This window comes from Dermochelys coriacea, chromosome 21, assembly GCF_009764565.3.
Source record: "Dermochelys coriacea isolate rDerCor1 chromosome 21, rDerCor1.pri.v4, whole genome shotgun sequence".
NCBI lineage: Eukaryota > Metazoa > Chordata > Testudines > Dermochelyidae > Dermochelys > Dermochelys coriacea.
Window position 1 is genome coordinate 10523556 of NC_050088.1, and position 24823 is coordinate 10548378.

The 24823-nt window shown below is 52.0% G+C and overlaps 1 protein-coding gene across 2 annotated transcripts in view; it reads left to right on the plus strand.

Moving 5' to 3' along the window:
* Positions 1-6180: 6180 nt before the first annotated feature.
* PACSIN1 (protein kinase C and casein kinase substrate in neurons 1) overlaps positions 6181-24823 on the plus strand; it is a 54639-nt gene continuing 35996 nt past the window's right edge. Inside the window, exon 1 of one of the 2 annotated variants that reach the window (XM_043500383.1) lies at positions 6181-6334. The gene's annotated coding sequence lies outside the window, so the exon portion shown is untranslated. Of the gene's footprint in view, positions 6335-21336; positions 21550-24823 lie in introns of those variants that run through there. The other variant, XM_038380248.2, reaches the window with a different exon arrangement.

The window sequence follows — 24823 nt, forward strand, 5'->3', positions numbered from 1 at the left end:
GTCCTAGTGCCCATATTTCTTAAAGCAGGTTGAACAGTTGGAGAGGGTGCAGAACAAAGGCCACAAAAATGATGGAAAGGCTGGAGAAAATGCCTGACAGCGAGCGATTTAGCCAGCTCAGTCTGTTTAGCTTGTCAAAAAGAAGATTGAGAGGTGACTTGATTAGAGTGTATAAGTACCTTCCTGCGGAGAAAATAGAAGGCACTAAAGGGCTCTCTACTCTAACCGAGGAAGGCAGAACAAGAACCGACGGCTGGAAGCTGAAGCCAGACACATTCAGACTGGGAATAAGACATGCATTTTTAACAGTGCGGGCGATGAACCACGGGAACAAACTACCAAGGGAAGGGGTGGATTCTCCATCTCTTGATGCCTTCGTATTGAGACTGGAAGCCTTTCTGGAAGAGCTGCTGCAGCCAAGCACAAGTTACTGGTCTCAATACAGGGATAAATGGGTGGAATTTAATGGTCTGAACTGTGCAGGAGGTCAGACTAGATGATCTAACTGTTCCCTCTGGCCTTAAACTCTATGAATCCTCCTCTTCTGCTACACTTCCCCTCTCCCTTTCCAGTTCTGCTGGTGAACGAGTGTCCCTCTACCTCCCTGCCAGGCAAGAGGGGAGTGCTCCAGGCTGGAAACAACCAACTGAAACACCATTCACTCCAAGACTCCTTCCTTGGGAGACTCTTTACTCCTGCCTTTCTGCTTCTCCTCCTTCATCAGAGGAAGACCTGCCGGCCACCACACTGGGAAGAGCCATTGCGGTGGGTGGGTCGATAACACTGTTGTGAATTCTCAGGTTGCACCTGCACTGCAGTCCTGCTCAGAAGCGGATTTACCTTGAAACAAAGCGTGTGGTGGCACAGGGCCCCCAACAACAGGGGGCCCCCAAATGCAGGACAAATATCTGACAACCTGCCCAAGTCCCAGCCGGCAGTGCAGCAGGGCTCAGGCAGGCAAGCTGCCTGCATACCATGGCCAGTGGCCCCACGCCGCTCCTAGAAGCAGCCAACTGCTGGCACGTCTCTGCACGCCCCTGGCGGGGATGGGGATGTCTCCGCGCACTGCCCCCGCCCTGAGTGCCGACTCTGCAGCTCCCATTGGCCAGGAACTGCAGCCAATGGGAGCCGTGGAGGTAGCGCCTTTAGGCAATGACATGTGGAGACCCCTTATCCCCCCTGCCCCCCCCCGCCAGGAGCCACTGCTGGAGGGGTGTGTGTGCCGGGAGCTTTGGGAGTCGCGCTGCCCGACGTAAGCACCGCCCCCCTGCACCCCTTCCGCACCCCAACCCCCTGCCCCAGCCCAGAGCCTGCACCCAAACTTCCTCCCAGAGCCTGCACCTTTCACCCCCTCCCACATGAGAGATAAGAGAGAATGTTCTTTTTCATGGCTGGGTCCCAAGTGTGGGGGCCCCAAAAATGAAGCTGCGCACAGGGTCCCAGTAACTCTAAATCCTCCCCTGGTCCTGCTGCATCCTGGGGACTTTCCTCTGCCGTTCAGTAGGGGAGACAGCCGATCCTCCCAGATTCCTGGGGGAAACGGGGCAGCAGGAGAGAAGTGGAAGGAGCTGGGAGTGACTAACAGCGCGGTTGTCCGGTAGAGTTCCTTGGCTATGGTTTAATATCCAATCCCCTTACGGTGCTGAGAGTTTCTGCCCCTAGCATTTGCTTATTTTGGCTCATGGTTGTACACATATGTGCCACAAGACTGACAGAACCTCGTTGCTTTCAGCATAGACCAATAAGGATCAAACTCCAAGGATCAGCATGAGGTAGGTGAGGAAAAAAAAAAGCATGCATTACTCACTGCGACTACAGCAAGATGGGCGTCTGCTGTCAGGCATGCAGGTTATAAATGCGTGCAATGGGAAGGCCTTCTCCTGCAGCGTAGCCATGCGTCCCCTGTCAGCAATTTGGGGCACGTTTCATGCAGGGCTGGGCCCGCTCAGAGGGGAGACCTAGAAGGAGAACACCGGTGCTGCAGAAAGCTGCACTGCCAATTAAGCTCTGACATTCAAGTCAGAACCTGCCCCTGCCCCAGCGTAGCATTAGGGGGGGCCAGTGTTTCTATCCTTGAAGATGAGATGCAAAACCAGGGCCCTGACTGCTTGCCAGGCCCATGGGTCTTATCCCAGGGGCTAGCTCATACGTCCCGATGAGATGCAGTTGGTCACCACCAATTCCTGTGGAGCCAACCCTGCTGCAGCCGTTGGTCCCCACGCCTCGCCCACTGCGTCTGTGCCACACTCAGCTCCAGCCCTCCAGCCTGGCCCATCCAGGTGCAGTATCACTCCCCATCCCGCACCCACTGAGCATGCCTGGTGGTGGGACTGAACATACCCAAGAGTGGGCGAAGCAGCTGCTCTCCCTGGCTCTGCCCCTACCAATGGTCCGCACCGGGCGCAATATGTGTCCGGCTGCAAGCAGCGCTGAATGCAGGAAATGTTCTACTTCAACCAGGACAGGAGGCCAAAGCAGAACAGGCCCGTGAAACCAGGAACTGCAGAGTTGCCAACACTGAATTTCAAAAATAAGGGACTGTTTTCTTAGCACCCCCACACCACCCCTCCTCCTGATATTCATCATTATCATCATCATCATTTTGGAATCTCCTGGAGGAACAGAGTCACCAACACTGAGGTGCTCAAACAGGCCAGCACACCCAGCATGCAAACACTCCTCAAACAGCGACACCGTCGCTGGCTAGGGCATGTGTGCCAAATGAATGATGGGCACATCCCAAAGGACATCCTCTACGGCGATTTGGCATCTGCAAAAAGACCCAAAGGACGCCCAGCATTGCGTTTCAAGGATGTGTGCAAGTGAGACCTCAAAGAAATGGATATGGATGTGGACAAATGGGAAGATCACACTCAAGAGTGCAGCCTTTGGAAACAAGAGCTTAACAAAGGTCTCTGGGGTTAAGCGAGGATGCTGTCCAGCTTCGCAGAGGAGAAAAGAGCTTGCAAAAGGCAGAGCCCAAAGGGTCAAAACACCACCTTTAAATGTGACAGATGCGGCAGAGGTTGTCTCTCTCGAGCGGGTCTCTTCAGCCATATTTGCGGATGCCATAAAACCAACTGAGTAAATTCTTTACCTCTCAGGGGCACATACCCATGGTCTCTCGAGGCTGAAGGATGCCTACTACAACATCATTTATAATAACGCAAAGCAGTACTCACCTACTTCGCTAGGGGTATTTCTGCTGCTTTTTGCAGCACTCAGCAACTCCCAATCTTCTTGTACAGAGATGAAAAAATAAGGGACATCTCTTGTAATAAGGGCTTGTCGGCAACCCAAGGTGAGAGGTGTGGGAGCTCATCACATAGCAAACTTCATCTCCCCTTAGTCTGCTGGTTACACTACAGAACTTCATGGGTGTTGTTTTATAACAGACACGCATGGGATTTGGGGTTTTTTTGAGTACAGACGCCGGCTCAGCTTCTGCTCTTGGCTACTGCGGTGTATTGAAAACCATATCCAAATTACAAGCTGCCACTTTACGTTTCAGGGTTTTTCCTGCTCCTGGCTAGGGGGCTCTGTGGGGAAGAGTGCAATCTGGGCCAAGCAGCAGCCTGTTTGCAGGCATAAATTTGTTAGTCTCTAAGGTGCCACAAGTACTACTTTTCTGTTTGCAGACAGACAGCTTTGAATAAGGTGGGATGAGTTGTTCCTCTCTGGCTTTCTCTCTGTGTTTTATCCTTCCGAATGGTAAGAAATAAAGTGGTGTTATGTTGCAAACTTCCAGCAAGAGTATTTATATTTTTCTCTAACTTACCTGTTTGTATGATGTGAACATAGCAGTTATCTCGGTATAAAACCGTAGCAATGCCACTGACTTCACTGGATTTACATCAGGGAGAGAACAGAATTCGCACTACAAACTTTAAGAGCCATTTTGTAGGCTTTACTTTGTATTCTCCAAACACAGCGACACCCATCTTCCTCTTAGAGTAATGCAGGCCAACAGGCCTCTCCTGTACTAGGGAGAATTATAATCAAAACTACCGCTAGAGGGGATGAAAAATACTATTGTCCAGATTCTCCTCTCACAGCGGGTTTACACCTGTGGAGCAGTTGCTTGCAACCACCACCAGCAGAATAATTTCATCATGTTTAGTGTAGTTGTAGCTATGGCAATCCCAGGATATTAGAGAAACTAGGTGCGTGACATAATATCTTTTATTGGACCAACTCCTGTTGGTGAGAGAGACAGCTATCGAGCACACAGAGCTCTGAAGAAGAAGAGCTCCATGTGGCTCGAAAGCTCGTCTCTCTCACCAACAGAAGTTGGGCTAATAAAAGATATTATCTCACCCACCTTGTCTTCCTGATATTTAGACACCTATAGGAAATGCCCATTTACATATACAATCACCCAGTTTGTGCACATATCACGGGTGGCTGAAGCCTGGCGGTTCACTGCCCTGCACAAAGCACAGTTATTTATACATATGCAAAGGGGGTGTAAAACGCTGCTCTGGCACTTTGGTAGCTTTTCACACCCTCTTTGAACTGGTGTAGAGGGCCCTCACAAGAGGCAAGGCCACAGAGGCAGGCCCTGCACATGCAGGTGTAGGCATGTATGCATTTTTGGATGTTGACCTTGGTGCTGTGCATTTAAAAACCTGGCCCCCAGAATGTAACACTGCACCTAGTTGCATAGTAGTTGATTTCACAGGGTGAACAGCAAGATTTATTTCCCTTCCTGGTCAATACTGAGTTCACCTAAGTATTATTTACTGCTTGGGCCAATAAATATTGCATTTCCCCTCACCCGAAGACAATGGGACACATTGTGCACTCAGTCAGCTAACACAACCCCATTGATTTCCCTGGGCTGCGTCGGAGCAAGTGAGAGCAGAATTTGGCCTAGCCCCCGCTTATTGTCCATTACGTTTGATTCATGGTCCAGAATTCCTGACCCCCAAACAACTGACATTGATGCAAGGGAGATAATGCCAGTTCCGGGTGTGACAGAGCAAGGTCTGACCCCAGAGGATGAAGGGAGGATGAGAGCTGCTCTCTGGCTCTGTATCCACCACCTCTACAAAGCAGAGTAGCACTAAGGGGGAACAGGGTCGATTTACACTGTATATATTACAGTAGCCCCAGGAACAGAGAAATCTATGTAAGCAAGGGAGAAAACTGTGCATGGCTTGGAAAGCAGCGTAGTGGGGCTAAGAGGGCCAGCCTTAAGGATGAGGAATGACAGCAAATGTTTGCAGACAGACAGCTTTGAATAAGGTGGGATGAGTTGATCCTCTCTGGCTTTCTCTCTGTGTTTTATCCTTCCGAATGGTAAGAAATAAAAAGTGGTGTTATGTTGCAAACTTCCAGCAAGAGTATTTATATTTTTCTCTAACTTACCTGTTTGTATGATGTGAACATAGCAGTTATCTCGGTATAAAACCGTAGCAATGCCACTGACTTCACTGGATTTACATCAGGGAGAGAACAGAATTCGCACTACAAACTTTAAGAGCCATTTTGTAGGCTTTACTTTCTATTCTCCAAACACAGCGACACCCATCTTCCTCTTAAGTATTCAGATGTTTGGGGTCCCAAGTTCTAGACCAGCAGAATGAGTGGAATTGGGGTGAGGAGGGGGTGGAAGGGGTGGCCACGTTCCACCCATTCTCCCTCTGCCTGCACAGACGGGACTGGAGAAAGGCTTCCTCTGGTCTGGGAGCTGAGCATCTGACCATGGGAAGGGAGCGAGAGATGGGGGGCGATGAGGGTGGGAGAGGGAGCAGGGTGGGGTAATGAGGAATCAGGGAACGGGAAGGGAAAGGCGAGACAGTGATGGGGAAGGAGAGTGTGAGCGAGGAAATGCAGGGAGGGCGATGGGGAAAGAAGGAAAGTAAAAGTATGTGAGGACAAAGAGCGAGGGAAAAGGGAGCAGCAGGAAGGAGAGAGAAAGTGAGGGAGAGAGATAGTGAAAGGGAACTGTATGTGACAGGGCGAGAAGGGAGGGGGGGGGGACCGTCCCACCCAGGAAAGGCAGAGCGCGGCTGGAAGCTTATTCACTGCCTTTTCTGCAGTCCTGTTTTCACCTTGTGCTGCCGGGCAAGTCATCATGCACGGCCCAGGCGGGGATTGGCTGGCTAAAAATGCCTCTCTAATCTCCGTGCTGATCTCTACCCCCCTCCTCCCCATCTGCTGTGACCTTCCTGCCAATGTGCAAAGCACGAGAAGGACCCAGTAGGCGTCCCTGGCAGCTGGATCCTATATTGCGGGGGAGGCAGCCAGCCTGCAGGGCCTTCTGCCTGACAGGTGCTGGGACCTCGCCTTTCCACCAGCCTCCCATGGTCCCCGCTGTCACTCCTCAAAGGTACGTCATGGGCTGCGCTCTGATCCCTTGTGGGCAGCGGGATAGGACCAGGGTTTGGGGCTGGCAGGTCAGGCTTTTTAACCGGTGACTACACTGTCATGCCACGCTAATCTTGGCTGGGATGAGGGGCCAGGATTGGCGGGGTGTGTGTGGCTCACACATTCCTCCAGGCGACCTGCTCTGCGGCTCGCCCTAGCAAACGCCTGGGAAGGGAGAGAGGAGGCGAAAGGAGGCCTGTAACTTTCCACTGGGATGGGCTGGTGTCAGGTGCCTGCGGAGAGCCATTACAGGGGTCAGGTCCTGCTTCTAATCATGGGGCAGCTGGCATTTCATTCCTGTCCACGCAGGTGAGTGCAGGAGTAAGACACATGGGGGGCAGATCCACTTGTTGTGGATTCTTCTACTTCTTCTACACACACCTGTGCATCAGGGGATTTCCTGCTCTGTTGTCTGAAATTGCTTGGGGCTGTTCAGCTCAGAGGCCATTTACCTTACCTCCTTTGTGGCCTCCCAGAGTCTTTGCTGTCCTGAAAATGCTCTAAGGACCCCAGGCTCAGATAGATATGGAACACTGTAACACTTCAATAAAGAGGCCAAAGACAGAAAATGACAATGAGGGATGTGTTGTCATAGGGGCTACATCTATAAGACACTTGCAGGACTTCAGCAGGAGCTGTATGCCCTCAGCACCTGGCAGCATCAGGCCTGTAATGATTGTAGAAGGAGTAAAGAGCGTATTACGTATGTAGTATGTAATATTCACCACGGACAGTATTATATAGTGTGTGGTCAGAACACTGGACTGTATATTATGCACCATGAATCACACATGGAGCCTGTAAAATGTTACCTACTGTTAAATTCTGGAAGGTGCTGGTTAGAAAACCCCACACACCAACCTCAGGGACTCAAGGATGGGATGGGACTGTCCCTATTATGGCTTCCCCTGCAGAGACCCCTCTGCACATCCCCACCGTGACAAGAGCAGAAGGGCAGAACATGGGATCACGGGGAAGGATCTGCATGTTTATGTGACTATGCCCCTGATCCATCAACAGCCCATGCACACAGCCCTTGCACAGATTATTCCGGGGGAAGGGGCTGTTGCTGGCTGGGATACAGGCGCACCCAGATGCTGATCTTGCAGCAGACACATGCACTTGTTATGGGGCCGTTTTGCATAGGACCTTTGGTCCATAGTACTGCATGGGTGGCATCCAACCCCCCCTTTTTGGATGGCTGTGATTAGGGTTTGCGCTCTCCCTTCTCCTGGGAGCTATCTCAGAGGCGAAAAGCTGGCCCCGTTTTGTGATCAGCTGTTCTGCAGTTAGGAAGTAGGCACCCCTGAGCATTCCAAAATCTGGTGCTCTCACTCTCAGGTTGCTGCCAATTTACATTCCCAGCCATTTCTGATGAGGTCACACAGAACATAGGAAACAGACTAGAAACAAAAACGTGAAACTGAACAGGCTGGGGTCCCTGTCACAGCTCAGTGAAGCATACAGGAAACAAACAGTACTGATGGTGACGAGTATATAGATTTTTAAAGTTCCTTCAGTTTGCGTTAGGCCTTGTTGGCATCTGTTCTGCACTTGTTTTGCATGCCTGCTTCATGCCAGATGGGTTCAAGCTACACTACTTTGCCACTTACACCCTGGTGTAAATTATACACCTGGGGCTTAATCCTCAGTTGTGCCACCTTTCTGCATCCCAGGATTCTGGGGCTGCCAGAGGCTAAACCGGCCCTTAATATACATTAGTGAAGCCCCACGGCTGCACTAAATTCCGCTAGCTTTAAGAGCCCATTCCACCGCTCAGCATTGCCACAATCCAGCCCTGCTTGCATTCGTTTGATGCTCTGTCCCTTCCCTGGCCTGCCCCCTATGTGGATTGGAGGAAGTAGATTGCATGAAGCTGGAGCCGCACAGAGGGGATTCAACCTGAACTGAGGCTCTGGCACTAGGTATAAGAGACCATTGAATTGGGCCCCTGATTTCTGAATCAGACAAAAAGTCCCATACTAAGGCTTTTGGGAGCCTAAAATTAGCCCCTCCCAAAATCTGGATTTGGACTGGTAATTTGAAGCATTTGAGACTCTAAATGAAGAATTTAGGCACCTTTCTCTGCAGCCTGAGTTTGAGACCTGGACCCAGTGAGTTGAACTGTGCTCTCTCTTTCACGAGTGCAAACCACCAGTAACCCCTCTGGAGTCACTGGGGTTACACTGGAGGAAGAATAGGCATGAGATGGGAGTCAGGTTCAGTGTCTCTGATCACTTACGGATGGTGCAGCAGTGCTTATTTTGGGCCAGGGCTTGCCAGAGCTGAGCCCTGCCACCTCTAGGGTTGGCAGGTCAGAGCCCCGGCACCTCTGGGCTTGCTGTATGCGTTATGAATGTAAAAAAATTGCTTGAGCCCTGGCACCTCTTTCATCACAAATTAAGCACTGCAGTTAAGTGAGCAGAATTGAAATATCCGGGGCAGAACAGCTCTGCTGAGGCAAACAACTGGAAGACATTAAACAATCCAGTAGACTAGGAAATTCCCCAGCAGTGCCGGCAGTAGAGGGAGATGACACAAAAGAGATCAGCAGAAAATCTCCATCACTCCTCACCCTAGGCAGCTGCAGCAGGTATGATCATCCCAGGCTCCCGTGTCAGGCTGTCTTTGGCTGGCTGGTCTCCCTAGACTGGCTTTGGTATTCGATCTCCATTTCCTGTGTCAGAAAACCCCATCCCTTGACAATTGTTGTCGAGAGACTCTACGACCTAGATGTGCCAGCTGAATGCCAGTGCAGGCTCTGGCTGTAATCTGAACTGGCTTCTCCAGTGACACATTAGGCTCCGTTTCCAGGCTGCAGCCTGGATCAGAGACTCCAGGGTGCATTATTGCCTGCTGCTTAATATCCATGGGCTCTCACTGGGCCTGTATCACATATCCCAGCTCTGTGCCGCTGACTCATGCTTGACACACACAGGCTGCAAGTGCAGGTAGTATTAGCAGCTGTCCTCTGTGGCAGGTGTAACCAAGGGGAGCCATTATCACTTGCTCTCCCTTCACACCGATACCGCCACAGCGTTTGATCTGGGATATCTGTGTGGAGCTGGAGCCAGTAGAGGAGTGATCAGGGTCTCTCCGTGCACACACAGCAGGTGTGCGGTGTGAGGAGAGCTCTCTGTGCCACTGCGCTGGGGGCTCGCTGGCCAGTGGCAGTGCTGCTAGGCCTTTACGTTCTCCGAGTCACTGGCCACACGGTGCTACCCAATCACCTGCTCTGTCCTGTTTGTAAGAGGCTGGCAGTGATCGCCTGCAATACCCTTCCCAGGTAACATGCCTATTGGGAAAGGGCTAAGCAGGTTCTACTGACTCACTATTGCGGGTGGTTACCTCAGTGGATACAAGGGAGGTGGGTGTGGCTCTCTGACGAGAGAGCAGGATCTAGGGTGTGGGCTGAGCCATCCTAATGGAGGAGCCCTGGGAGCAGGCAGGCTTGGGGAGAAGGTCTGGACTGATCTTGATATTCTATTACTCTTACTTTCTTCACGAATAAAGCCAAAGCCCAGGCAGGGGGTGAGTTTGTACTTGACGCGGGTTGGGAAAGGCACCTGCACACACTCCTTTAGCTACTTTGCTTCACGAATGCATGTCACTTCCACCTATTCATGGCAAAGATTATCCATGTGCTCTGTTATTGATGCTACCGCTGCAGCTATAGAAATGTGATAGCTCTCAAACAGAGAGATGCTGGTGGCATCTGAGGCCGCTACGTGGACTGGCCTTTGGAGTTATGACTTTACCGAGTCATCCTGGTTGAAATGCACAGCCTCTCTATATCTGGTACTTACCTGGCCCCATCACTGGCATATCTGCGCACCTCCCAGCCTTTAGTATAATTATGTTCCTAACCCCTGCAAGCGGAGCAGGGCTATTGTCTGCATAGTACAGATCGGGAACTGAGGCACAGAGACTGAATGACTTGCCCAAGGTCACACAGGGGGCCTATAAACTGGGTCTCCCCAAACCTAGGCAATTGCCCTAACCCCTGGGCCGTGCTTCCTTCACTTGCACTCCAGGCAAATGGGCTTTGTGCAGGGAAATTCAGTGGAGCTGGGCAGAGACAGGCAGGATGCAGTGTAGTCTGAAATAGCAGCCATTCCCCATTTACATTGCCTTCATCTGAGTTTCCAGGCACTGGATCCATCTAAGTGTAGCTTCAGTGAACACAGCCCTCTGGGAAAGCCGATTCAGGCCCCAACTCCCTGCTGCCCGAGGAGATGGCTTGCTGAGGCAGCGCCATGGCTGGGAACTGGAAAAGGGAGCAAGAAGAGACCTCAGAGGCAGATTAAAGCAACAAGATCATCAGCTCAGCCATAGCAGCTGCCTGGTGAAATGGTGCTGACCATCTTGGTGGGCTGGGACCTTCCTGTCCCTTATCTGAGCTGTCGCCTCCAGTTGACAGGTGCCTGTCACACCGAGTCAGGCCAGCCCACCTGATCTTTTTCATGTGCCTTGTTTCCTGGAGGACTGGTGATTAATAGGTGGCTAGTGCTGATAAAAGCTGCCCAGGGAGGCAGGATAGACTTAATAGTAAAAGCATTGTGAAATGCAGGCCAGGTGGTTGCTGTGAATTGTGGGAAACTATCAGTTAGCTTCGTGTGTGAGAGAGAAAGAATGAGTGAGTAACAGAAGAAGAGAGAAAGGTGGGGGAGAGCAGCAGAGGGATAAAGAGAATGAGAAAGACACAGAGAAGATGTCTACACTAAGAGCCTGGAATTGCACCAGGTCTGAATTTAGCCCTAGGTGGAAACCACTGCTGAGGCATTGATGGCCTTAAGTGGCTGGTTCCTGAACCTCTCCAGCTCATTCCCTCACAGAATCATTCTGGCACATCCCTGCACCATGCACCTGCCAGCCATGGCTGTTCCCCGTGCATTTTCAGACTCCTGAAGAACCTCTCCCACAGCACCTGGTGTTGCTTCGGAGCAGTTTTTCTCAAGGGCCAGTCTGGGGACTGGCGCCGGTCCCTGAGATCTCCCTGACTCCGTTTAGGAAGGCAGCAGGCTGGTCCCTTGTATCAAAAAAGGTTGAGAAACACTTGCTTAGCACAAGGGATCAGATGTAGTTTCCAGGTGGAAGGCAAGGCATTGTAGGATGGAGCTGGGAAAACTGGCTGAGCCAGGGCAACTGGAATGCATCTAGCTCCATGTGCACACTAGGAAGAAAACTTTGCAGACAGCACTGTCTGCGCCAGATCTAATCTTAAGTCTTTGTCCCAAGTGTTGCAATCAGCAAATACAACTGCCATTTGTGAAATGCCTAGGACGGCTGTTGTGTGCCAATACAAGGGTCAGGCACGGAGATCAAGGCGCTCCAGTGGTTTGGTGCTGTGCCTCTTTAAATAACACAGACAGGTCCGGAAGAAGAAAGAAATGCTCAATTTTCACTCCAAGAAGCAGGACCCTTGCATGCTTAGCATCTTGGAGCAGAGTTTTCAGCCAGCAGTGCTCTCCGAAAGCCCTAAGGGCATCTGGGTGTGAGAGGAATCACTAACCAATTCTCCGGCAGTATAGGCTACCTTTAGGTTTCTCCTATGTGTGGAAAGGGGCTAGTGAACCATGCTAGCTGGGAAAGGCATGACATATTCAGCACAGTGCCCAACCATGCCATGGACACAGATCTGGGAGCAACCGAGCGAGGTTCTCTGCTTCTCAGAACGGTGAGCGGTGCAGCACCCCCCTGTATGTCTCAGTGAATAGAGCCATCTTTCAGCAGCTTTGCAGGATGCTAAGTGCTCCTTTGCCACGCTGTAAGGTCAGGTGCGAGCGATGCAGGCAGAGCTGGGAATTGGCTTGTCCCAGCCTGGAAGGAAACGCTTTCCCAACCAACCCGGCGACCTGCATTGCCACACAGCAGACAACCAGGGCTTGGCGTGTGCAAATTTAAGGCCTTCTTCCTGCCCCATTCAAGCCAATGGAAGCTTTGCTGAGAGCAGGATGAAGCACTTAGGAATGGGCCAGATTAGCAGCCCTGAAGATCAGAGTCCCCTGGTCACAGAGCTGATAGAGCACAGGCAGGTGGCTGGACAGATTCCTCTATGCTGACTCCACCACTCACCTGTTAGCACTGTGCTGTCCGCGCTGGGTATTGACTGGGCCTCACACTTCACTTGCAATAGATATGCGGCTTAGAGCAGCCAAGCAGCTTGGTGGCCAGCGTGCTGCTGGCACTGCATAAATCATGCATCATAAATAGCAACCTGCCCCATGCACCAGGGGAGCGGTGGGACACAGAGAGGCATGGAGAGGTCTCGTGGTTACAGTTGCCGAGGAACCACCTCCTCCTCTTGCTTAATATCCAGAGACCGGCAGGGACCCGACATGGGAGAGAGGGTAGAGAAGAACAAGCTGAAAACCAGACCTGTGATTCCCATACTCAACGGGGGAGTTCTTCAAACTGGAATGCACTGCCCGCTGTGCGTGTTCCTTTCCTTCGTGAAAATAAATCGAAGCTCTGGATCAGCTGTAGCAGTCAAGCCCAGCATGCGATTGCTTGGTGGCCTGTGGGAAATAAGTTCAGGGAGTCTCTGTCCAGCTCTGAGTGGGACAAAAGTTCCCATGGCTAAACAAGTCTCTGCCTTCGGGACTGACTGACCTCTTTGTTGGCAGTCCCAGCAGACAGATCAAGGAAGGGGATTGACCTGCCCTCTAGCGTTGGTCCTTTCAGATCAGGGGTGAGGCCCATTGCCCTGAAATAAGCTCATTAAGCCTGACCTGCAAGCATAGGCGTAGTTTGATTTCTATATTTGGGGGGGGAGGGAGGCAGCAACAGCCAGGCCAATGCGGCCACATGTGAGGGGGGGTGTGTGCAAATTCCATGTCTGCCCGAGGCTTCCATTTCCCCACAACTATGCCCATGCCTGCAAGCATCCCCAGCTCGGCATTCCCAGCTCTGGGCCTTTGTACCTGATTTTCAGAAGTACCTAACTCCACTGGGCATCAAGAGGAGCTGTGGGCGCCCCATGCTGCCTCTGAGAACCATGCCTAAAGTGCCTCACGTTGGACACTCAAAACCAGCACTCAAAATCAGGGGCCACTTTCAGAAATGTTTAGCCTTAGTCCTCTGGGGAAAGCCTGTAATAACACAAGAGGCACTGGAACAAATCTTGCTTCCTAACATCACTAACATGAGGGGCCTGGATTTTGGCCCAGGCATTTGTCCGAGAGTCCCTTTGGAACAAAGGTTTCAGAGTAGCAGCCGTGTTAGTCTGTATTCGCAAAAAGAAAAGGAGTACTTGTGGCACCTTAGAGACTAACAAATTTATTAGAGCATAAGCTTTCGTGAGCTACAGCTCACTTCATCGGATGCATCCGATGAAGTGAGCTGTAGCTCACGAAAGCTTATGCTCTAATAAATTTGTTAGTCTCTAAGGTGCCACAAGTACTCCTTTTCTTTTTGGAACAAAGGAGAAGCTGTATCCAGCTGTAAGGCCTTGTATACGCAGGGCCCATTGTCTCACTGATGGGCACTGCGAGGAACTGCACTGCACTGGCATTCTGCGCTTTGCAAGTATAAACGCTGCTGGAGCGTGATGGAGTTCATTTTATTCCCGTCAGCCACTATGACACACAGGCCGTGGGATGCCAGGGCCGGATGGTTTGTGGTACTGGGGAGATAATGTTTACAGTCTCGCTCCAGACTGAGACTTCCAAACTCATTGCACGTGTGAGCTAACCCGGGCTTTCACAGCTGAAATGTTAGCACTGTGCCTCAGCACTCCTCTGCCTCCCAACACGCAGGGATATTTGCCTTCCTTGAGTTTTCTCCCCACCTCGCTTCTGCCAGTGGCAGCGGGGCCTTAGTTCACAGGGAACTTCAAGCTGGAAAGTCCGACTGCAGCCATGTTGGCAGCATTTTTTGCAAAGTGAGGCTGGTACCTATTGGTTTGTGGGAGGGCAGGACCGTGGCGCTATAAGACAGGCATTGGCGAATCTGCCAGCCCCTTTCCTCTTTGGCTCGGTACTGACCTAGGTCAGCCTGGTGCTCGGAGCTGCTTTTGGACAGCACATAAAACGGTGTCGTGACTGCCCATGATCATTAACAATCCCGTGGCGCTTTCTGCAGGAGTACGAGTGCTAATCCCAGCATGCCACTCAAATGCCAGTTCAGGCCCTCCCACTCTGCTTCCCGTAATGGACAGCATGATCTCACTGCATGTGCTAAACTGGTGATCTGTATTGCTATATGTGGTTAAAAAGCCTCTGCATCTGACCCCAGAGGTGGCTGCATTTCGTAGGGGAATGAAGTGCCTTCTATATCCCTTACTTGTTTCACAAGGGAGTTATGAGACTAAACTGCTAAGTGCTTAGAGATCCTTGGAAGAGAGATGCTATAAAATGTACTAAAAACTTTCTTTATAATCTCAACTCAACAGCAAAGTATCCTGCCCATCCTCATACATAGGACAGACACCACTATCTTCCCCCACCCTGTGTGCCTGTTGCTCAATTGCCATATATGGGCCAGGAGGGGAGGTGGAAGTTATTAATTATGATTTATTTGTATTGTGGTACTGCCTAGGAGTCTCAGTCATGGACCAGGACCCCATTGTGCTAGGCGCTGTACAAAAAGACAGTCCCTCGCCCCAAGAGCATCCTATCTGAGTATTATACAGCATGGGTAAAGGGAGAGAGTTTATGTTTGTGTGGAAATGGGAGTGGGCAGGCTGGGGCAGCAGTGCAGTCTAGTGAATAGTGCATAAACCCAGAAGTCAGGAAACCCAGCTCTGGCCCTGCTACACTGTCTGGTGCCTGGTGAGTTCCTTTACCTCAGTGCCTATATTTCTCCTTCTATGCTTGCTGATCTACAACTTGAAAGCACCCATAGAAGTGCTACGTATTATTACTGAGGGCACAATTAAGTTTGACAGGGCAAGAATGACAGCCTGTTATAGAAAGCAGATAGGAGATGGGGTAAGAGGGCAGAGTTAAGGTTAACTGAGAATGCCCTGCTGCTTCTGTGATTAATTTCTCTGTGCTAATTTTGCTTTCAAAGGATTAAAAAAAAAAAACTTTTGCTGGAAATAAACACATGCAAACTTCAAATGGGAGTCAGGCCCCTAACCTGCTTTGGCCACGAGGTACCAACTTGCATCTTTAGGTGCTAAATACCTTTGTCAACCTGACCCCTTAAGAAGCAAGCAGTTTGCAAACCAAGGGCTCAGTTTACCACTGCCCTGCGCCTTAGGCAATCATTTTCACCACTGCAAAGTGTGTGCAAAATGCAGCCATTCTGGTGGACATCACTGCACAAGGCCCAGGCCAACAGAACCTGAGCCTAGGGCCCCCCACAGCGGGAATCGGTAGCAGAGCTGAGATCTTGGGCAATAAGGGAGTTTCTTTTCCAGCCCTCACAAACACAGAGCATTCCACAGAGCATTGTGCAGCCAGCCAGTTTGCCAGAAAAATCAAGTCCTTTATGTCCCAGGCTGTGCCCCTTCCCCGGAAGGAGCTCTGGAGGATGCCTTTAGGGCTGGTTATTAGCAAACAAAAGGCAGATTGTTTTGGTGGGAGCCAGGCTTCTGCCAGCACCTGCGCAGCTCCGGAGCCCTTCACAATGGCTCGCTTTCTGAGTAATCGCTGCAGAGGGCCCAATTATCCTCTGTTCCTAATTAGAGATGCAAATAGCCCTGCGTTTGCATTTTTGCTGCAAGAGGGAGAGGGCTCTTGGGATTGGCAGCTGGCTGGCTGTGCATATCCTTGGCCGGAAGATGAAGGGGGTTCGGGGAGAAGGGCAGCAATGTCCCAGAATAACCCAAGGGGCCTGAGAGTCACCCACAGCGTGGTCTGCCCCTGACCTCCTGGGTGCAGTACGGAGCTTGCGCAGCCTTCGCCCCTGGATTTATGGCAAGCCCTGGGCTGTATTCTCTTGTCTCCTGCCTGCAGGATCAAATGGGAGCCAGAGCTGAGGGTAGCAGAGATGGGAAAAGAGTCAGCCCAGATCATCTGTCGCTGATGTCCAGATCATGCATCTCTTAGACGTTCTAGGATGGCACATTTGAAGAATAAATCAGACGGGTGTTAGAGAGACCACACAAGGTTCATTATTTGGTGTCCTCATCGCTCCTTCCCTTCTTCCTTCCCTGATCCATGCACCCAGACAGCCAGCAGAGCCTGACCACCGATGTTAAGCTGGGGGCTGCCTTACAGATCAGAGCCTGCCACTGGGCTGGCGTTCCCTGTGGGCCACGGGTCTCAGAAGCTGGAGTATGAACTTCCCCCTCCCCTTCCCCCTCCTATCCTGTCTTCTTGGGAAGCTGACCCAGTGACTGGGCTAACGAAGAAATTGTGCGTGAGTCACTGTTGGCAAACAAACTAAACCGTCCCCACCCCTCTGGTGCCTGAATTCCACCTTCATTAAGTAGGTTCCATTATGCAGCAGCCCCTGCCCCAGCCAGCCATATGGTTGTAACTTGAGCACTTCTAGGAGCAGCTAGTTTTGCCTGAGCTTTTGCAAGTTGCCAAAGCTCTGGCAATATGGCAGTGCTGGACCCGTGCCTGTGTGGATGCCAGGATTTACTCATACAATTCAACAGATGCAGTGAAGGCGTCCCATACAGTTCTTTGCTGTCTGTCTTGAGCTGCAGCGCCCGTGCAAGGCTAGTTCCAGAATCCCCTCCCCAACAGATCTGCCAACGCACCTCACTCCTGCCCTGCAGCAGCCCCTCCTAAGCCAGTCTCGGGCCCTACCACAAGCATGTGCCAAGGGTTGTAGACTGGGAAGGCATCCTCTGGGAGAAGAGAACTGGGCCACAGCAATACCCAGGAGAGGAAAGCCTGCTCTGAGAAGGCTCATCACCCAACCCTAAGTTCTCCTCCTGCTTCCTGACGAGGTGACAGACTTCGGCTGCCAACCCTCGGCCCTCCTCACCACAGAAGGTTAAATCCATGAAGCCGGAGTCACCCAACAGCAAGGTGCAGTCTCCCAAGCCAGAGGCTGTGGAACGAAGTGGCGGCTGTATGGCCAAATGGCAGCGAGGTGCACAGCCCTAGGTCTGACAGTTCCAAGTGGAGACATGGAGAGCGAATACGAAGAGTATAGCACAGGGAGGTGGATTGAGGATCCAATCAGTGAGGAGAAAGCTCCTAGCAAACCCTGCGTGGCCTGAGCAGTGACATTCTCCAGGAAAGTGACAGTATACAAGTAGCCCCTTCTGCCCAGCACTGCTCTTTGTCTTGTATCTTCATCTCAGATCTTCTGGCTCTGCTGATCCAAGGGAGCATTTGCCGGCCTTAGCAACCCACCTATGGGAAAGGGAACTCCATTCTACTTTGCCTCCTGTCTCGAACGGGCCAATAACGTCTCATTTCAGAATCTCCATGGCTGGTGACGGCGGGAGAGGCAAATAGTATTTTACATTTCTAAAGCACCTTTCATCCTGAAAGATCCTCCAACACTTGATATATGCTATATGCCTAGTGCTGCTGAAATGCAACCACCTCTGGGGAGGAGAGTAGCAGTTGGAGGAAAGTGCAAGTCAAGGACATTGGCTTGTACGCATTTGGTGTTGAGTGAATGACAACCTGAGTGTCTCAGCTGAAATAAGGAGGCTGGGAAACAGTAGGGCCAGCTGAAGGGTGCTGAAGACAGAGAGGGCCACTCATTAGGAAGTCAAATGTGCTCTTAGGAAGAAAGATAAGACTGCGATTGAGAAAGGAGCCACACAGGACCCGGTTTATGTTCTTAGGGCAACTTTGAACTTAAAGCTCCTGAACAACAAAACAACCATGGCCATCTGAACAGCTTCATTATTGCAGGTTCTATTGCTCAGCCTAAAACGCCAGCCTCTTACTGGCTTTAATTTCCTGTGTACCTCCCGTTAGCCAGGCTGGAACATGAGAGAGAGGCATTAAAGCAGCTTTAGAGCAGAGGGGACATTGTCCCAGCTCCTGTCTCCAGCAGAACATCTTCCCTCCATGGGTCTCAGCCCGTCTCGCCAGGATTCACCCTGCCACTAGGATTAGCCCCTATGGCCCAATCCCAGCCTGGTGTACTGGCTCCTTGTTTGGAAGATGGATTCTGTAGGCTTCTGGCTGAGTTTCCTTGCTTCTCTTTTGTGCCTTTCAGCCCCTCTGTGAGCCTCTCTCCTTTGGCTGGTGAAGTGGGATGGCATGACATCCCTGGATGCCTCTGCTCATCCACAGAGCAGGTTCAACATGGACAGCAGCAGGGCAAGCTTCCCCAGCGACACCCCCTGCTTGTGTGCTGGCCTGAAGAAACCATCTCTAGAGCTCATCACCATCATCTCAGAGACTGGCTAGAGGACCGGATGTGATGATCGGGGCACCCGTGCATTAGGATCAGGACTCAGAACCACCAACCTCATTTCACACAGGCTACCAAGCAGCGATCAGATGGTCATAAAAATTTCCTCAATACCAGCTTGATCTGGATTCACACTTGCAATTTAAAGAGACAAAATTTTCTCTAGCCTATTACCAATCCCCTGAGCTATGCAGGCCCCTTTTCACCTGCCAGGGCCTGGGGAAGACGAACCAGTGTCGCTTCCTCTGGCACATGTACCAGGTTATTCACAGGAGGGGCTGTTGTTTCCTGCATTCATTAGCATGCCTTAACGCAGATAAGTGACATCAGTGATGAGGCTGCATCAGGTTCTCCAAAACGATGGCTCCGGTTTGGATCTCCCTCAGCAGCGCTTTAAAGGCATCTGATGGGTCTTTATATCTGCAGCAAACACAGGGCTGCCCACTGAATAAGGCTCCTCCTGCAGCCTGGCTGCTGATTCCCATGCAGTAGGTGATATGATCCCTATTTACAATCTACACTGTAACAGGAACCATGTTGGATCTGCTTGGAGAAAACAAGAGCGAGCATGCACTACAGGGAGTGGAGGGTGCTAAGGGAGTGCCAGGAATGCTGCCCCTGGGGCGTTGGCTCTCCTGAGAACAGAATTCATGCTAGGTGGTCCATGCGGCCATTCTGATGGGATGTAATGCTGGGATCTAATAGTTCTGCTAGATGCAAACCCCAGTGGCACAGAACCCATTCCTGTCTTTCCTAGGTGCTTTGGAGGGAGGGCACAATGGAGATTGAAGGTAAAGAGAGAAACACATGGAGAAACAAGCACGTTGAGGATCCTCAGCCATAGGGCTCTGGGGTTCCCCAGTGACTGTATATTAAACTTCTCTAGGCCGGGGAGTGAAAAATCCCTGCAGAACAATTCAGGAAAGAAAGGAACATGGTTTTCTTTGGCACCCGTTCCAGTAATCTAAAGAAATGCAACCCCAATGCACTCAGCACCCAGTCTCCAGACAGGATTGGAGACGGGCCCTCAACTCAGACACCACTGCACTTTGGGGAAGCTTGGATCCATGCCCAACTCTGTTTAAAGCGGATTTTATTTATTGAGGGAGGCTCCCTCTCCAAATATTGCCACTGGCCCTTTCGCTCCAACCTGGGTAGCCCCAAAGGAAGGAACAGGCAGAGGGGATGTCACCTGCTGACAGTGAGGATGCACCAGTTGATGCTCCATTTCCACTCGTCTGGCTTCCCACATGGAAGACTTTAAGATGGAATCCCTACCCCTGGAGAGAGTTTATCCCTCTCTGCTCCCTTCCCGGCAAGATCTGATTAGAACTGCAAGCCAGACACAGAAGCAGGCAGATTGTCACTGAGCAAGCTCTCCAGCGAGAAGAGAGTTCTGGCCTACCAGCATTAAACAAAGAGCCCAGATGCCTGTTCAGACCTATTGCCAGGTGCCTAGCACATGTGCACTTGGGATTTCCAGCACCGATTGTGAATAGGGCAATGCCTACACTGTCCCTGGAGAACGTGCGTCTGGGATAAAACTAACCTGATGTTGCAGTGCCTTCAAACCGCAGAAGCCGTACACTAGGGCTTAACGCTAACAGCCACGGTCAGGCAGCGTTGGGGTGCTTGGAGTCCCAGACCTCCCAAAATGCGGATGAACACAGCAGGGTTTCTAAATTGTCTCACTTGTGTGAGGTCCAAGCTTCCCCCTTTTTAAGGCCAATCACATATATATTTAGCAATGCTGATGCACCATGAGGATCATGAAATAGAGTGATGACCAGGGGTCAGACGAGGCACTGGATCAGTTCACTGTGCTTTCTCCATGGAGCCATTTGTTAAAATGCCTTCGGTCACAGGTGAAAGGCATTTGGTGGGTCTCAGCCTAGCCCTCCATGAGCCTTTGGCTAGATCACAAGAACTACGATGCCCTCTGGGATAACGGGGCAAAGCTGGCAGTCTCTGGGCAGAATAGGCCCATGGCTGGAATAGCAGAGGATGCTGAGAGTCAGCATTAAGGTGGCATGTGTAGGGCTGTGCGGGCCCAGGACAGGTACAGCAGATCAGGACAGACGTTGAGCAGGGAGGCCAGAACTAGAATGTCGGGGGGAGCCCGGGTCATGAATAATGTACACAGGCAGAGCTCCCTGTCTGTCCAGATGTTCCAGGAGGTGCATTGGTAGAGCTGCATAAAGGGAAATGTGCAGAGTGCCTGGCAATACCCGGCGATCCATTCATCCCTTCCTTACCAGGGCTGGAACATTCATCTGATTAGTGCAGCCCAATAAAGCCGAACAGGTCAGGACTCGTCATTCCATTCCCCTCCGTTTGTTGCTGTGATTGCCTGAGTGCATGTTTCATTTGTAACGACTGTTGCACACACGCAAGCCAACGTGAGGGTGAAGGTGGCTCATGGGGGTGCAGGGGGAGCACGGTCATACAGACACCCGCATCAGTGCAGGCCCGAAGGCTGTGCATTTTCCCCCTGCTCCTGTGAGCGCGAACGTCACACAGGCGTGGGCTGGTGTGAGCAGGAGGGTCACACGCGTGTGCACACCCGCCACGGTGAGGGTCTCCGCAGCGCTCGTGACAAGTGCCCAAGGCCGCGGCGGTGGGCACGGCGCATGGCACCTGTGCCCGGGGCGGGGGGGGGGCAAGGGGGGGTGGAGGTACTGAGCATTACCCAGTTGCCATGGAAACCAGCAGCAGGAGGAGGTGGGCGGCTGCGGGAGGAGGCAGGGAGCGCGCGCCTCGCCCGCAGTCCTGGCGCGACTTGCTCCATTGCGAGCTCCGCCGGCGGACGCAGGAGCCTCGCGCCCGGCCCCTCCCCCCGGCCTTGCACCTTTCAGCAGGGGGCGGCTGCTCTGTGCACGGGCGGGGACGCCCCAGGTAAGCGCCTGGCCGCCGGCTGGGAAATGCACCGCCCCCCCCCTGCGCGCCGGGCTGCTGGCCAGGGGTGCAAAGGTCCCTGGGGTGCTCGCTGCAGGCGGGACTCGGGGAGGGGGGGGGGAGCTGTCCAGCTGTCCCCGTGCAGGCAGGACCCGCTGTGCTGCAGCTGGGCACCTTTCTCCTCCCCCCCCCCCCAACTGGAGATTGGAAGCGGGCAAGAGTTGGGCTTTCGCCTGCAGCGACCTCCCGGCGTGGGTGGTAGTTTTGCAAAAGGGACGCTGCAGCTCCGTCCCCCGCCCGCTCCCTACGGCTGGACAGAGCCGCGCGTCCGGTTCCCACCGGCCAGTTTCTACCCGCATCCCAGGAGCGGCGGCCAGGCTGCGGTTCATGCATCGCGGGGGAAGGAAATCTGCTAAGGTCAGGTCCGTCCGCCCCCCCCCCCCCGCTCAGCTTCCCGAAAGCGGGTTGCCGGGGAAGGGATGGGGGAAAGCGGGTCCTCAGAGGAGATGGAGCAGCTTGCAGCCCTGGGGAGGGGGGATCTGGTCTGGCACCTGGTAGGAAGATGCTCGGAGGGCTCCTGGTTTCTTTCCCTGAGGGTGGGTGGTGCAGTGGCTGCTAATCCTGATTATAATGATAAATATTTTGCTCCGATCCTGATCTCTCTACTCGGGCTGTCTCTGCACTATCTTCTGTAGAAGACACATCCCTTCTTCATTTCCGCACACCCTCCCAGACACCCCCCCCCGGCAGTTACCCCCATCCCTTACAGCTCTTCCTGCACCCTGCCTTCCCTTTAACCATGCCCCTCAATCCGCTCTGAACCCATGGCAGCCAGCAGCCTCTGGCCAAGGAAGGTCTGGTAGGAGCCCTCTCGGGGCTGGTCGTCACCCCTCAAGCAGCCAGCAGGGGTTGCCGGTGAGTAGTGAGGTCTCCTGCCAGGGCAGAGCGGGCTGGCTCTGCCAACAGCACTTCCCAGCCCTTGCCAGGCTGGCCCAGGGAGCAAGAGGCCACATCTGGGAAGGGGAGCTGGTGTGAAGCCCAGAGGGCAGGACACAGGGTTACCCAGAAGGCCCTGGGTGTTCAGCCTGCTGCACTGAAGCTAACAGATGGAAGGTCCCCATTACAGTGACCGTGTTCATTCCTGCGCCACTCAGAGAAGGGAAAGCCCTGGGATGGACTAATCGGACCGGGGGCCTGTCCTGACTGCGGCATCCTACAGAGGAGGGAATAGGCCAGGTGTTTACAGAGGGGGATCTCCGGGCTCCAATTCACAGGTCTGGAAGGGCGGTGAGAGCAAGCTGGGATCCTCTCAAGCTGCTTCTCGCCCTGCCACTGACTCGCTGTGTGACCCTGGGCCAGTCATGTCACTGCTCAGTGCCTCAGTTTCCCCATCGATAAAACAGAGATACTTTCCTCTGTCACAGGAGTTTGTGAGGATTAACCAAACCCTGGCCCCTGAACCTGCCCCTCCTTCTCCATCTCTGCTAGCAAAGTTACCATCATCCCTGCTCCTTCAAACTCACAGCACCCTTCACCTTTCCCCCCCTTCCCCTCCCACACTAGCACCATCAGCACCAGATTCCTACACAAAAGCCCATCCTGCCCAGGCTTTGTCAAACAAAACCCTAGTCCAAGCCCTGATCCATCTTTCACCTCCACTACTGCAGCCTCCTGCCTGCCCTGGCTTCCCAACCCCAGCCCATCTGGAAGGCAGATTCCAGACAACTTCCAGCCACATCTCAAATCCTTACGCTGCTTTCCCCTCACCATGGTCCTTGTCCTCACCTGCAAAGCCCAACAGAATACATCCCCTTCTCACTCCCTGACCTCGTCTCCTTTGACTCCCCAACCTGGTCTCCTTCGACTCCCCATTCGATCCTTTCACTCTACAGAAAAGCAGCTAAATTAACCACCCCCTCAGTATTCTCCTTCCACCCACCTCAGCACCATCTTCCATCTGTCCCCCTGCTCCTGGGCACCCACCTCCTCTTCCTGACCTGATCTGCTGTGCCTCCAATCTCTCTTTGAAATAGTGGGCCTGATTCCCCTCACCCTTACGCTGGTGTAAATGAGGAGTGAGGCCACAGGTCTCCACTGGGGGCAGCGAGAGCAGAGTCAGGCACACTTTCCTGGTGGGGACACCAAACCCTCTGAGTCTGTGTGCATGAAGAAAGGTAAAAAGAGAATCTCCATGCTGTGATAATGTGGCCTAGTGGATAAAGCATTGGACAGGGCTTCAGGAGACCTGCGCTCTATCCCTTGGTCAGCCACTAACCTGCTGGGTGACCTTGAGCAAGTCCCATCCCTGTACCTCAGTTTCCCTATCTGGAAAATGGGGAAACTGATACTTTGTAAAGTGCTTTGAGATTTACTAATGAAAAAAGTGCAGTACAAGAGCTAGGTATTATTATTATACCTCCAGACCCACCACAGTGTTGCCAACTCTCAATTTTATCACAAGTTTCATGGTATTTGGTGATTGATTTAAAACCCCCAGCTGCTGGAGTCATGATTTCTTGAAACTCTTAGCTTATTTTTAAATGAAAAGTACGTGTTTAGCCCTCCTGGTTGCTGAGAAAAGCTTGAAAACATGATCCTTAAAATCTCAGAAACCAGAAGACAAATAACCAGAAACCACATATTTGTTTTCCTAAATCTTGTGATTTTTAAGTTGGTCTCATTTTTGGGGGGCCTGACTCATGTTTGGGTTTGGAAATTACTTCATTTCTCTACAGCCCTCATCCCTAGTGTCTATGCGTATCTCTGGTGCATCTCATCATCACTTAGACTGTAAGTTCCTCTGGACAGAGACCTTGTCTTTCTTTGATCTGTGAAGTGCCATGCACATTTATGGAAAGATTGCAAAGAGCTCTGAGATCCCTGGAAGAAAGCGATAGTAGGTCTCCTGTGTTCTCAACAATAATGCTTAACCCTGGGGAGAGCAAGGAGAAGATGGATCTTCTTTTAGAGTGTGCAAAAAGTAAAAACGTTTTGTGGCCTCCAGGAGTTTAAAAAAATGCTTGTTGTTACCATGCTGAGTTTGTGGCATTGCTTCCAGTGATGCAGAGTGTGGTGTGGGTGTATGTAAATGCATACACACTAGATTTAATGTCACAGTCTTCCCACCTGGGACTAAGGTACATGGATCTCTAAAGGCGGTTCATGGAAACAGCTGGAAATCTCTTTAGAGAGTGCTCTAGCTTAAGGAATTCTCTGTGCCTCACAAACCCTGCCATCATGAAAGTGTTTACCTGGGCTAGGGACACAATGAAGT